This window comes from Pan paniscus, chromosome 2 (assembly GCF_029289425.2).
Source record: "Pan paniscus chromosome 2, NHGRI_mPanPan1-v2.0_pri, whole genome shotgun sequence".
Lineage (NCBI taxonomy): Eukaryota > Metazoa > Chordata > Mammalia > Primates > Hominidae > Pan > Pan paniscus.
Genome location: NC_085926.1, coordinates 126,770,881 through 126,784,844, shown reverse-complemented (window position 1 = coordinate 126,784,844; position 13,964 = coordinate 126,770,881). Strand labels below are relative to the sequence as shown.

The 13,964-nt window shown below is 52.1% G+C and overlaps 1 long non-coding RNA gene across 1 annotated transcript in view; it reads left to right on the top strand.

Annotated features, from left to right (window-relative positions):
- The window catches only part of LOC134729905 (uncharacterized), a 50,124-nt gene that overhangs the window by 19,245 nt on the left and 16,915 nt on the right, over nucleotides 1-13,964 (top strand). The window contains exon 2 of the long non-coding RNA XR_010111460.1: nucleotides 1-13,964. This exon is cut by the window's left edge and continues 17,208 nt beyond it; it is cut by the window's right edge and continues 16,915 nt beyond it. This is a non-coding gene — a long non-coding RNA (uncharacterized LOC134729905).

Sequence of the window (13,964 nt, the reverse complement as noted above, 5' to 3'; positions counted from 1 at the left end):
GTGCCTCCAGGGTCTGCACACAGCCGCAGAGCAGGAGATGACCACAGGGCCTCTCTGGGGACACCTCCTAGCTGCCCCCACATGGCCACTGATGCACCCAGGGCCTCAGGTGTGATTCGACAGTCACTGGCCCGGGTCCCCTCAAAGCAAAACGGGGGCTCCAGGGTGGGCAAGGGTGAGGGTGTGACCCAGAAGAGTCATGAAAGGATAAGGAGGGGAGTGGCTCTTAGTTTCTGGGCACACCCCTCCCCTCTCCTGTGCAAGGGAAAATGATGGAGGGAACATGGCAAAGGAGACCAGGCTCTGGAGAGGGCTCTCGGGCTCCACCCTCCCCAGGCAGGCTGTGCAAGTCTAGCCTAGTTATCGGAGTTGGCGTTGTGCCTCAGTTAGCATAGTTCAGAGGTAGGATTTGTAGTCAGGGTAGTTAGGAGGCACCACGGAGGAAGGATCAGCCTCCAACGCACTTGATGAAGAGATCCAAAAGTGTAGGATCCTCAAGACCATCGGCCAGGGCACGTTCGGTGAGGTCACACTGGTCCAGCACATGCTGACAGGGACCCAGGTAGCCATGGAAATCATCCTGAAGAAGGCTGGCTCCCCCGCATCACTCTCCAGAGAGGTCAGTATCACGGAGACCCTCAAGCGTCTGAACATTCAGCTCCATCAGGTGACTGACACCATAGACACCGACTATTTGGAGATGGAGTGCGTCGGACGAGGACAGCTGCACCACCAGATATGCCACCACAGCCACATTGAGGAGGAGGAGGAGGCCCACACCCGGTTCAGGCAGATTCCGTCAACACTGCAGGACTGCCACTTAAAGAACATCTCACATGGAGACCTAAAGCCACAAAACATCCTACTGGATGAGGATGGCAACATCAAATACCTGGACTTTGGCTTCAGCACCACACTTACGAAGTGTGCCAGCCTTTTGTGGCACGTACCCCCTATGTGGCCCCAGAACTCTTCCTGGGCCAGGGGTGTCAGTGCCTGCCGTGGAGGTATGCTTAGAGTAATGCTACACCACATGGTAGCCGGGGCTCTGCCCTTCTACTCTATGCACATCAAGAACAAAATAAACAGGAAAGTACACATTGCCTCCATTTTTCTTTTCATTTCAAATAGATTTATTAAAAAGTTACTAACACTAGACCCCAGGGTGTGACCCCCACTGGAACAACCAATGAGGGACCCGTGGGTGGACAGTGGCCAGAAGATGCTACTGACTTCATACCAAGAATGACTCCTGAACTACCTGAACCCCAACAACGCAGCTCATGGTGGCCATGGGATTCCAGGCCAAGAGCATCTCCATGTCAAAGAAAAAACATTCAACTATCACATGGCCACCTGCCTCATTTTAGAGTGCACAAAAAAACAGAAGAGGAAGCGCTCCACCATCAGAGCAACCTCCCTTCCTCTGGGGTTCCCACCTTTTCTTCCCCAACCCCCAAAGTTTCCACCTTCTGGGAGAAACTGAAGAGGGCTCAGAGCGAGCCAGCTTTTGAGACTTTTAAAATTCAGCTGCCCGAGGAGGGCCAGAAGTCAGGGCAGAAGACCACCATTCCTGCCAGTGCACCTGCCGGCCTGCAGAGGAAGCCAGCCATTTCCAGTGAAGCCCCCCAGCATGACCCCATGGCCTCTCCCTCCAGCCAGAGCACCAGCAGCAGTGGGTCCCTGGCTCAGTGACAATCATCACAGGAAGCCAGCGTCCTCCAAGCTGGGCAGCCCAAAGCTGTGATGTCGCCTCGCTGTCAAGAAGCTGGGGCTGCCGCAGGGCCGCCAGGAGACGCCTTTCAATGCTTTTAAAAGTATTATGTGTGTGTCCACCGAAGAAAACAAGCAAAATGATTGCCCCGACGTAGTTGGATGGCTGAAGACAAAAATCGAGTAGGTGGGGCAGTCAAGCCGCACTTCCTGCATTTTACTGCATTAAGGCCCTGAGGTTCAAAAACATTAAAAACCTGTGACATGTTGGCCATGTGTAGACTGCAACAGCTGCGGGTGGGAGGCAGGCAAGAGGCCAATGCTTCCATGTGCCCAGCACACCCAGCCCAGTGGCATTCAGCAGAGGATGGAGGTGTCCAAGTTGCTGCCGGGGTCAGTGAACATGATTCTAGTCAAGACGGCATCTGGCAACCCTGCGGCCTTCAAAGGCCTCCTATCCAAAGCTACGGATGAGCTGAAGGACAGCATGACACCTCCTGGAGACCAGAGGGCCCCTCTGCCCCACCTGGTCCAGGGCACCATCTCCTCCTCCAGTCTGTCCCCTGCTTCCTCTGCCCTGCCCCCTCCCCCTTCCTCCCTGCCCAGCTCACTGCCATCCTCTCTCCACCTTTCCAAGGTAGACATAGCTTGCTGCTCTCCTGAGGCCCCACTAAGGCTGTGACTCTGGTCCCCGCTATCCTCTTGGACTTTATTTCCCTGGCACCCTCCACACCTCCTTTTTGTTTGTCCCAGCCCCGCCCCCAACTCCCTGTCCCCCAGCTCCTCCTCTCCCATTCCTAATCCCCTCATCCTGATTCCTTTTCTCCTACATCTTCTCTAGCTAAATCATCTTTCCTTTACATGCTAATAATCTGCCCCTCTGTCCCCTAGATGTCTGCCTTGTGCAACATGGAATGATGAAAATCTAGAAACTGGAATCTAATTCCTGGCCCTAGTCAGGACTCAGGTTTTGTGAAAGGGAGAAAAAAAAAAAAAGCAACTCCCCATCAAAACCAATACCTAGTCTAGAGCCTGATATAAGTGCCACTCAAAACATGTTTCCTTCCATTATTCTTCTATAGCCAGGTAACTATTCCTAAAATAGAAGCCCCTGAGACCACTGAGAAGCATTGCAGTGTGGAGTGACAAGGGTCTGAGAGCGGGTCTTACTGTCCCTTGTCCCCCAATCACAGTTAACATGAAGCCGAACTCCAGAGAAGAGCCAGGCCCATAGGGCATTTAGATTTTACTCCAAGTCTAATTCCCAGTCCAGTGCTCCTGCCTCCAGCATCTCCATTTCCTCTGTCCGCCTGGCCGAGGAAGGGGTGCGTGGCAGAGTGCAGGGCATGGGGAAAGAAAGCGAGGCCCACGGGTAGCCCCAGGAGGGCGGTGCGATGCATTCAGCTCTCGCCCCCTGCCTGGGTGCAGGCCTCCAAGTGGGTCTTCCTGTTTCTCCATCTTCTGAGGCCCAAAGCTTCCTCAGAGCCTCCGTGGGTCCCACCCCCGCACCCATCACAAGGTGTCTGGGCCCTGCCTGCCTGGCTCACATCCCCGCCCCCACCCACTGCCCTAGTTCCATCCTGGGACAGCCCACTGGGCACTGCGGTTCCCCCTCTTAGAAGACTTTCACAGGCCCTGCCTGTCCCTTTTGCCAATCAAGTGAATGTCATCTCCTCAGAGAAGCCCTCCCTTAGCACCCCATCTGCAGTAGGGTCACCCCCATCTTCCATCATCACTTTTCCTGGTGTTTCCTTCCTAGCCCCTGTCCCTACTGGGAGTTTTCTGTACTGATAGACCAGTCTCTCTCGCCCACCAGGGGGCCAGCGTGTCTGTCTTCTCTGTCCCAGCACACTGAATGATTATTTGTGGGCATAAATGAAATGAAGGCCCCCGAGGTGCTGTGGCCCTGATGCAGCCACGTCCCGGCGGGCGGCACTGAGGAAGGACAAGCTCCAAAACCCAGGGCTCCAAAGGACCCATGGAAGGTCGGGAGGCTCAGAGGAGTGACCCCGCGGCTGGGCCAGCGCTTTGAGGCCCGTAGGGACCCAGCTGATAGGGCTTGGGTGAGGCCTCCGGAGGCGCTGAGCGGGCCGGGAGCCGCGGGACCTGCAGAGGGCGCCAGTCCGTGTGGGGGCAGCAGCGCCAGAGGGCCCTTGGCCTTGGCCTTTGGCGGTTGAGTGTGGGTTTTTGGCGGTTGAGGGCGGGCAGTTGGCTGTTGGGCACCCCGCCCCTGCCGCCCGGCCCCGCCCCTGCCGCCCGGCCCCGCCCCTGTCTCCATGGAGACCCGAGGCTACCCAGCGGCATCTCAGCCCTGCCAGGCAATCCAGGACTCCCAGCTGAGCCTGCAGCAGGGCTCTCCTCCCGAGGGGCTGTGCATGTTTCCCCGGGGTGGGGCTGAAGCCACAGCCCAGAGGTTTGCCCGTGGGGCACGGATCCCCCTGTCACTCGCCCCCACGGGCTGCAGTGAAGGAGGCTCTGATGGGAGGATTTCCAGCTCCTACCCTGCAAGGATATGAACCCCAGGGAAGGCATTCCTGCTCTGGGGACTGCCTCCCTCCCCAACATCAGAGCCAGCCATCGCAGAAGCTAGGCCAAGCTGACCACTCTTGTCTGTGATCTCTGCTAGGGAGGCTGAAAGAACATCCAGCCCCACCCGTGGTTCCTTTCTGCCTCAAGCTATATGACAATACGACTCCTTATCTATTTTTTCATTTCCACTGGAGACACTAGTAAAACAATTCCTCACCCTCGGCCCCAGGGAGCGGCCCCCACTAAACCAGCTGATGTGGAATTCCTGGGTCAATGCTGGCCGGGAGGTGCTGCTGACGCCATGCAGAGAACCTGGGCACCTGCGCCCCCTACAGCCCTGGTCATGGTGGCTAGGGGATTCCAGCCCAAGAACATCTCAGTGTCAACACTGGAAAAGAAATCAACTCTCCCATAGCACATACCTCGTTTTAGAACACACAAAAGAACAGAAGAGGAAGCGCTCCACCATCAGAGCAATGGCCCTTCCTCCTGGGGTTCCCATCTGTCCTTCCCCATCTGCCAAAGTTTCCACCTTCCCAGCAAAACCAAAGGGGGCTCAAAGCAAGCCAGTATTTCCTACTTGTCATTTTCAGTTGCCCAAGCAGGGACAGAAGTCAGAGAAAGTCAGATAAGAGTCTTGTTTCCCCCAAGAGAACAGGACTAGGAAGCCAGAAGCGGGCTGGGGACCAGGTGGGAATGCTGTGGGCCCCCTTGTCTCCCCAGTGTGCTGCTGTCCTTAAAATCTACTTTGGGAGTGAGGGTCCTCCAGGTGTCAATACTGAATCTCCCTCCACCCAATGCCAGTTTGCAACCCCAGACAGGGGGTCCCTGTGGGCTCTGCTTGAGCTCCCGAAGGGCCGGCCCCTCAGAGTCTGTCTTCCCCACCTTGCTGCCATCCACCCTCGGGAAGTGCCAGCCCTGTGAGAGGAGGCGCCCTCCCCAGGCCTGGCTTCCACTGGCACTGGACAAGGCCAGAATTGTTTCTGGCCCATGACCTGTGGCACAGCCTGACATCTCTTCTCTGGAAGCCAGGGCTCCAGGCTCAGCCAGCTAGGCTGGATCAAGAGACCATAGGGAAGTGGCTTCAGGCACCAGAACAAAGCCCACAAAGAGAAAGCCCCCTCCAGTATCAACTCGTGCCAGGCCTCAGGAGCCGTGTGGCCCCAGGTGCAGGCCGGGCAACGTTGGCTTGTTCACCTCCCTTTGCGGCAGCGTAGCTAGGAGGCACCATAGAGCCGGGATCAGCCTCCACCTCACCTGGCAAAAAGATACAAAACTATGGGATCCTTGACACCATCCGCCAGGGAACTGGCCCGGCATAGGCTAACTGGGACCCAAATTGTCCTCCAAATCATCCCTAAGAAGGCTGGCCTTGCTCTCTAGAGAGAGAGATGAGTATCATGAAGACTCTCTATCACCCAAATATCATTCAGCTCCACCAGGTGACTGACAAGGTGGAAACCATGTATGTGGTGATGGAGTACGCCAGAGGAGGAGAGCTACAGCACCAGATATGCCACCAAGGCCACATCGAGGAAGAGGAGGCCTGAACCATGTTCAGGCAGATTCTGTCAGCCCTGCACTACTGCCACTTGAAGAACATCACACATCCACACACAAAACATGCTACTCAATGAGGAACGCAATATAAAAATCATGGACTTTGGCTTTAGCATGACATTCGGGGAGGCATAGATGCTGAAAACATTTTGTGGCGCGCACCCCTACGTGGCCACGGAACTCTCCCTGGGCCAGGAGTGCCAGCGCCACCATGATTGTATGGAGCCTCAGTGCCACACTGTATTCCATGGTGGCCGGGGCCCTGCCCTTCTACTCAGGGAACCCTACAGGCCTCCAGAAAAAATGATCAGTGCAGAATACCATTCACCACAATTTTTTTCCCCAACGGATGGAAAGACTTATTAAAAAGTGACTAATGCTGGACCCCAAGGAGTGTCCTTCACTGGAACAAGTGATGAAAAATCCATAGGTGAAAAGTGTCCAGAGGTTGCCAGTCACACCACACCAAGAGCCACTCCTGGACCGCCCGAACCCCAAACAACCCAACTTGTGGTGGCCATGGGATTCCAGGCCAAGAACATCTCAGTGTCATCCATGGAAAACAAATCAACTATCCCAAGCAACCTCTCATTTTAGATCACAGAAAACAACAGAAGAGGAAACACTCCACCATCAGAGCATCGTCCCTTTCTCCTGCGGTTCCCACTGTCCTTCCCCATCTGCCAAAGTTTCCATTTCCCAGTAAAACCGAAGAAGGCTCTAAGCAAGCCAGTATTTCCTACTTATCATTTTCAGCTGCCCAAGAAAGGCCAGAAATCAGAGAAAGTCAGATAAAATTCTCCTTCCCCGCAAGAGAAAAGGACCAGAAAGCCGGAAGCAGGCTGGGGACAGGCTGGGAGTGTTGTGGGGCCCCTTGTCTCCCTAATGTGCTGCTGTCCTTAACATCCACTTTGGGGGTAAGGGTCCCCAGGTGTCAATACCGAACCTCCCTCCACCCAGTGCCAGTTTGCAACCCCAGCGAGAGGGTCCCTGTGGGCCCTGCTTGATTTTCTCAAGGGCCCCTCAGATTCTGTCCCTCTGCCTTGCTGCTGTGCCCCCCTGGAAGTGCCCGCCCTGTGGGAAGCAGGCCTGGCTTCCATTTGCATCAGACAAGGCGAGAGTTGTTTCTGACCTGTGACCTGTGGTAGAGCTTGACATCTCTTCTCCAGAAGCCCAGGGCTCCAGGCTCATTGAGCTGGGCTGGGTCAAGAGACCACAGAGAAAGGGGCTCCAGGCACCAGGGCAAAACCCACAGACAGAAAGTGCCCTCCAGTGTCCACCCAGGTCAGGCCTCAAGAGCCATGCAGCCCTCAGTGCAGGCCAGGCAACCTTGGCTTGTTCATCTCCCTTTACCTCCAGCAGCCTCTGTTGGGGGGACATTCTTCTTGGGAGGGACTGACAGCCATGGAGGGGTGGGAGCAGGCCTGAGCAGGGTGGGCTCCCTAGAGGCAACCCAGAGAGCAGGGTCAGGCAGTCGAGGGGCTCCAGCTCCACTGTCCAGGTGAGGAAACCAAGGCTGAAGAGAAATCAGGTAGCATTTCTGATATGGTTTGGCTGTGTTCCCACCCAAATCTCATCTTGAATTGTAACTCCCACAGTTCCCATGTGTCGTGAGAGGAATGTGGTGGGAGGTAATTGAGTTATGGGGGTGGGTCTTTCCCATGTTGTTCTTGCGATAGTGAATGAGTTTCACCATATCTGATGGTTTAAAAAACCATCTGTTCCCTTCCTCAGAAGACTTCCACAGGCCCTGCCCATCCCTTTTGTCAATCAAGTGACTGTCACCACCTCAGAGAAGCCCTCCCTGAGCACCCCATCTGCAGTAGGGTCACCCCCATCTTCCAACAGCACTTTTCCTGGTGTTTCCTTCCTAGCCCTTGTCCCTATTGGGAGTTTTCTGCACTGATAGACTAGTCTCTCTCATCCACCTGGGGGCCAGCTTGTCTATCTTCTCTGTCCCTGTGCACGGGAGATGCTCAATAATCATTTGTCAGCAAAAATGAAACAGGAAGGCCCCTGAGGTGCTGGGATTAGGAGCCGTACACCCCAGGTGAGGAAGGAGCCTTGAGGAAGGGGAGAGCGTCAGGCCTCTGAGCCCAAGCTAAGCCATCATATCCCCTGTGACCTGCACATATACATCCAGATGGCCTGAAGTAACTGAAGATCCACAAAAGAAATAAAAACAGCCTTAACTGATGACATTCCACCATTGTGATTTGTTTCTGCCCCATCCTAACTGATCAATGTACTTTGTAATCTCCTCCACCCTTAAGAAGATTCTTTGTAATTCTCCCCGCCCTTGAGAATGTACTTTGTGAGATCCACCTCCTGCCCACAAAACATTGCTCCTAACTCTACCACCTATCCCAAAACCTGTAAGAACTAATGATAATCCCACCACCCTTTGCTGACTCTCTTTTTGGACTCAGCCCACCTGCACCCAGGTGAAATAAACAGCCTTGTTACTCACACAAAGCCTGTTTGGTGGTCTCTTCACACAGACGTGTTAGACATTTGGTGCCGAAGACCCGGGTCAGAGGGACTCCTTTGGGAGTCCCTTGTCCTCACCCCCACTCCGTGAAGAGATCCACCTATGATCTCGGGTCCTCAGACCAACCAGTCCAAGGAACATCTCACCAATTTCAAATTGGGTAAGCGGTCTTTTCACTCTCTTCTCCAGCCTCTCTCGCTACCCTTCAATCTTCCTCTCTTGCTACCCTTTGATCTCCCTGTCCTTCCAATTCCAGTTCTTTTTCCTCTCTAGTAGAGACAAAGGAGACACATTTTATCCATGGACCCAAAACTCCGGCACTGGTCACGGACTCAGGAAGACAGCCTTCCCTTGGTGTTTAATCATTGCGGGGATGCCTGCCTGATTATTCACTCACTCTCCATTGGTGTCTGATCACCGTGGGGACGCCTGCCTTGGTCATTCACCCACATTCCCTTGGTGGCAAGTCAATTGCGGGGATGCCTGCTTTGGCTGCTCACCCACATTGCAGCCCAGGGCTGCTCCCCACCCCCCTTCTCCGTGTCTCTACCCTTCTCTTTAAACTTCCTCCTTCACTGTAGGCAAACTTCCACCCTCCATTCCTCCTTTTTCTCCCTTAGCCTGTGTTCTCAAGAACTTAAAACCTCTTCAACTCTTGCCTGACCTAAAATTTAAACACCTTATTTTCTTCTACAATACCGCTTGGCCCCAGTACAAACTCTACAGTATTTCCAAGTGGCCAGGGAATGGCACTTTTAATTTGTCTATCCTACAAGATCTAGAGAATTTTTGTCGAAAAATGGGCAAATGGTCTCAGGTGCCTGATGTCCAGGCATTCTTTACACATTGGTCCCTCCCTAGTCTCTGCTCCCGATGAGACTCATCCCAAATCTTTCTTCTTTCTCTGCTGTCTGTTCCTTCCGTCTCCACCCCAAGCTCTGAGTCCTTTGAATCCTTATTTTCTATGGACTCATCTGACCTCTCCCCTTCTCCCCAGGCTGCTCCTCGCCAGGCCGAGCCAGGTCCCAATTCTTCCTCAGCCTCTGCTCCCCCACCCTATAATCTTTCTATCACCTCCTCTCCTCACACCTGGTCTGGTTTACAGTTTCGTTCTGTGACTAGCTGCTTAAAAAGGCAGCTTACAAAGCTGTTAATTATGACAAACTTAAAGAAACTACCCAAGGTAAAGATGAAAACCCGGCCCAGTTCATGGCCTGCTTAGCAGCAACCCTTAGACGCTTTACCGCCCTAGACCCAGAGGGGCCAGAAGGCCACCTTATTCTTAATATGCATTTTATCACCCAGTCAGCTCCTGACATTAGAAAAAAGCTTCAAAAATTGGAATCTGGCCCTCAAACCCCACAACAGGAATTAATCAACCTCGCCTTCAAGGTGTACAATAATAGAGAGGAGGTAGCCAGACAGCAACGCATTTCTGAGTTACAGCTACTTGCCTCTGCTGTAAGACAACCCACAACCACGTCTCCAGCATACAAGAACTTCAGAACATCCAAGCCACAGCTCCCAGGGGCTCCTTCAAAACATCCTCGTGGACCTTGCTTCAAATGCCAAAAGCCTGGCCACTGGGCCTCAGTATGCCCGCACCCTGGGATTCCTCCTAAGCCGTGCCCTGCCTGTGCTGGCCCCCACTGGAGGTCGGACTGCCCAACTCACATCGCTGCCGCTCCTAAAGCCCCTGGAACCCAGACCCAACGTTCCTTGGCCGACTCCTTCCCAGATCTCCTCGGCTTAGCAGCTGAATACTGATGCCGCCTGATCGCCTCGGAAGCCCCCTGGACCATCGCAGACACCGAGCTTTGGGTAACTCTTACAGTGGAGGGTAAGTCCGTCCCCTCTTTAATTGATATGGGGGCTACCCACTACACATTACCTTCTTCCCTGTTTCCCTTGCCCCCATAACTGTTGTGGGTATTAATGGCCAAGCCTCAAAACCCCTTAAAACTCTCCAACTCTGGTGCCAACTTGGACAACATTCTTTTATGCACTCCTTTTAATTATCCCCAACTGCCCAGCTCCCTTATTAGGTCGAGACATTTTAACTAAATTATCTGCTTCCCTGACTATTCCTGGGCTACAGCCACACCTCATTGCTGCCTTTCCCCCAGTTCAAAGCCTCCTTCACATCCTCTCCTTGTATCTCCCCACCTTAATCCACAAGTATAGGACACCTCTACTCCCTCCTTGGCGATGGATGATGCACCCCTTATCATCCCATTAAAACTTAATCACTCTTACCCCGCTCAATGCCAATATCCCATCCCACAGCATGCTTTAAGAGGATTAAAGCCTGTTATCACTCACCTGCTACAGCATGGCCTTTGAAAGCGTATAAACTCTCCTTACAATTCCTCCATTTTACCTGTCCCAAAACTGGACAAGTCTTACAGGTTAGTTCAGGATCTGCGCCTTATCAACCAAATTGTCTTGCCTATTCACCCCATGGTGCCAAAGCCATATACTCTCCTATCCTCAATACCTCCCTCCACAGCCCATTATTCTGTTCTAGATAAACCTAGCTGACCCCATAAATCCTAAATCCTTTCCCCACTCCCCTTTCCATTCCTTAAAAAATAGCCCTAAAGGCTGCTCCCACACTAGCTCTCCCTAACTCATCCCAACCTTTTTCATTACACACAGCCGAAGTGCAGGGCTGCATGGTCGGAATTCTTACACAAGAGCCAGGACGGTGCCCTGTAGTCTTTCTGTCCAAACAACTTGACCTTATTCTTTTAGCCTAGCCCTCATGTCTGCGTGTGGCGGCTGCCACTGCTTTAATAGGGGCCCTCAAAATCACAAACTATGCTCAACTATCTACAATTCTCATAACTTCCAAAATCTATTTTCTTCCTCATACCTGACACATATACTCTCTGCTCCCTAGATCCTTTGGCTAGACTCACTCTTTTTTGAGTCTCCCACAATTACCATTGTTCCCAGCCTGGACTTCAATCCGGCCTGTCACATTATTCCTGATACCACACCTGACCCCCATGACTGTATCTCTCGGATACACCTGGCATTTGCTCCATTTCCCCAAATTTTCTTCTTTCCTGTTCCTCACCCTGATCACACCTGGTTTATTGATGGCAGTTCCACCAGGCCTAATCACCACACACCAGCAAAGGCAGGCTATTCTATAGTATCTTCCACATATATCATTGAGGCTACCACTCTGCCCCCCTCCACTACCTCTCAACAAGCCGAACTCATTGCCTTAACTCGAGCCCTCACTATTGCAAAGGACTACGCATCAATATTTATACTGACTCTAAATATGCCTTCCATATGCTGTACCACCATGCTGTTACATGGGCAAAAAGAGGTTTCCTCACTACACAAAGGTCCTCCATCAATAATGCCTCTTTAATAAAAACTCTTCTCAAGGCTGCTTTACTTCCAAAAAAACCTAGAGTCATTCACTGCAAGGGTCATAAAAAGGCATCAGATCCCATCACTCAGGGCAGCACTTATGCTGATAAGGTAGCTAAAAAAGCAGCTAGCATTCCAACTTCTATCTCTCACGGCAGTTTTTCTCCTTCCCATCGGTCACTCCCACCTACTCCCCCACTGAAATTTCCACCTATCAATCTCTTCCCACACAAGGCAAATGGTTCTTAGACCAAGGAAAATATCTCCTTCCAGCCTCACAGGCCCATTCTATTCTGTCATCATTTCATAACCTCTTCCATGTAAAAGTTACAAGCCACTAGCCTGCCTCTTAGAACCTCTCACTTCCTTTCCATCGTGGAAATCTATCCTTAAGGAAATCACTTCTCAGTGTTCCATCTGCTATTCTACTACTCCTCAGGGATTGTTCAGGCCCCCTCCCTTCTCTACACATCAAGCTCGGGGATTTGCCCCCACCCAGGACTGGCAAATTGACTTTACTCACATGCTCCAAGTCAGGAAACTAAAATACCTCTTGGTCTGGGTAGACACTTTCACTGGATGGGTAGAGGCCTTTCCCACAGGGTCTGAGAAGGCCACTGTGGTCATTGCTTCCCTTTTGTCAGACGTAATTCCTCAGTTTGGCCTTCCCACCTCTATACAGTCTGATAATGGACTGGCCTTTATTAGTCAAATCACCCAAGCAGTTTCTCAGGCTCTTGGTATTCAGTGTAATCTTCATACCCCTTACCGTCCTTAATCTTCAGGAAAGGTAGAATGGACTAATGGTCTTTTAAAAACACACCTCACCAAGCTCAGCCTCCAACTTAAAAAAGGAGGACTCTGTCAAGGATAGATCCCAAAAACTCACCAGCCAAACAAGTAATTACACTGAACCCCCTTGGGCACTCTGTAATTGGATGTCCTGGGTCCTCCCAATTCTTAGTCCTTTAATATCTGTTTTTCTCCTTCTCTTATTTGGACCTCGTGTCTTCCGTTTAGTTTCTCACTTCATCCAAAACCGTATCCAGGCCATCACCAATCCTATACGACGAATGTTTCTTCTAACAACCCCACAATATCACCCCTTACCACAAAATCTTCCTTCAGCTTAATCTCTTCCACTCTAGGTTCCCACACTGCCCCTAATCCTGCTCGAAGCAGCCCTGAGAAACATTGCCCATTATCTCTCCATACCACCCCCAAAAATTTTCACTGCCCCAACACTTTACCACTATTTCATTTTATTTTTCTTATGAATATAAGACAGGAATGTCACGCCTCTGAGCCCAAGCTAAGCCATCATATCCCCTGTGACCTGCATGTATACATCCCTCTGGCCTGAAGTAATTGAAGATCCACAAAAGAAGTGAAAATAGCCTTAACTGATGACATTCCACCATTGTGATTTGTTTCTGCCCCACCCTAACTGATCAATGTACTTTGTAATCTCCCCCACCCTTAAGAAGGTTCTTTATAATTATCCCCACTCTTGAGAATGTACTTTGTGAGATCCACCCTCTGCTCGCAAAACATTGCTCTTAACTTCACGGCCTATCCCAAAACCTGTAAGAACTAATGATAATCCACCACCCTTTGCTGACTCTCTTTTCAGACTCAGCCTGCCTGCACCCAGGTGAAATAAACAGCCTTGTTGCTCACACAAAGCCTGTTTGTTGGTCTCTTCACATGGACGTGTGAGACAGAGAGGACCTGAGTTAGTGCCCCCTGCCCACCCTGAAGGTCAGCCCTGGGCAGGGCAGGCCACTGTGCCTTGTGGCGTCTGTCACTTGTGACCTTGACAGGTGGCCCGCAGAGGACATAGCTGCACTCGGTCAGCTGTGGTCTTGGGGCAGCTGCATCAGGGTGGCCCTGACTTGAGACACCCTGATGCCTGTCCACCTGTCCACTCCTGGGCAGCAGCGCTGGAAGGGAGGCAGCCTCCCGGGGCTCTGCCACAGGGTGCAAGGCTGAGGGAGTCTTGGCTTTGGGCTGTTGGTGGTTGAGTGTGGGGCATTGCATTCTTCTTCACTCCTGTCTATAAGGACCACCAGAAGCAACTTGCCTTCAGCTGGGAAGGCCAGCAGTATACCTTCATGGTCCTACCTCAGGGCTCTATCACCTATCTGGCTTTGTGTCATAATCTTCTTCACAGACATCTTACTGGTGTTTCCCTCGCATGAGGTATCACACTGGTCTGTTACATTGATGACATTATGCTGACGGGAGCGAGAAGTAGCAACCACACTGGACTCATTGTTGA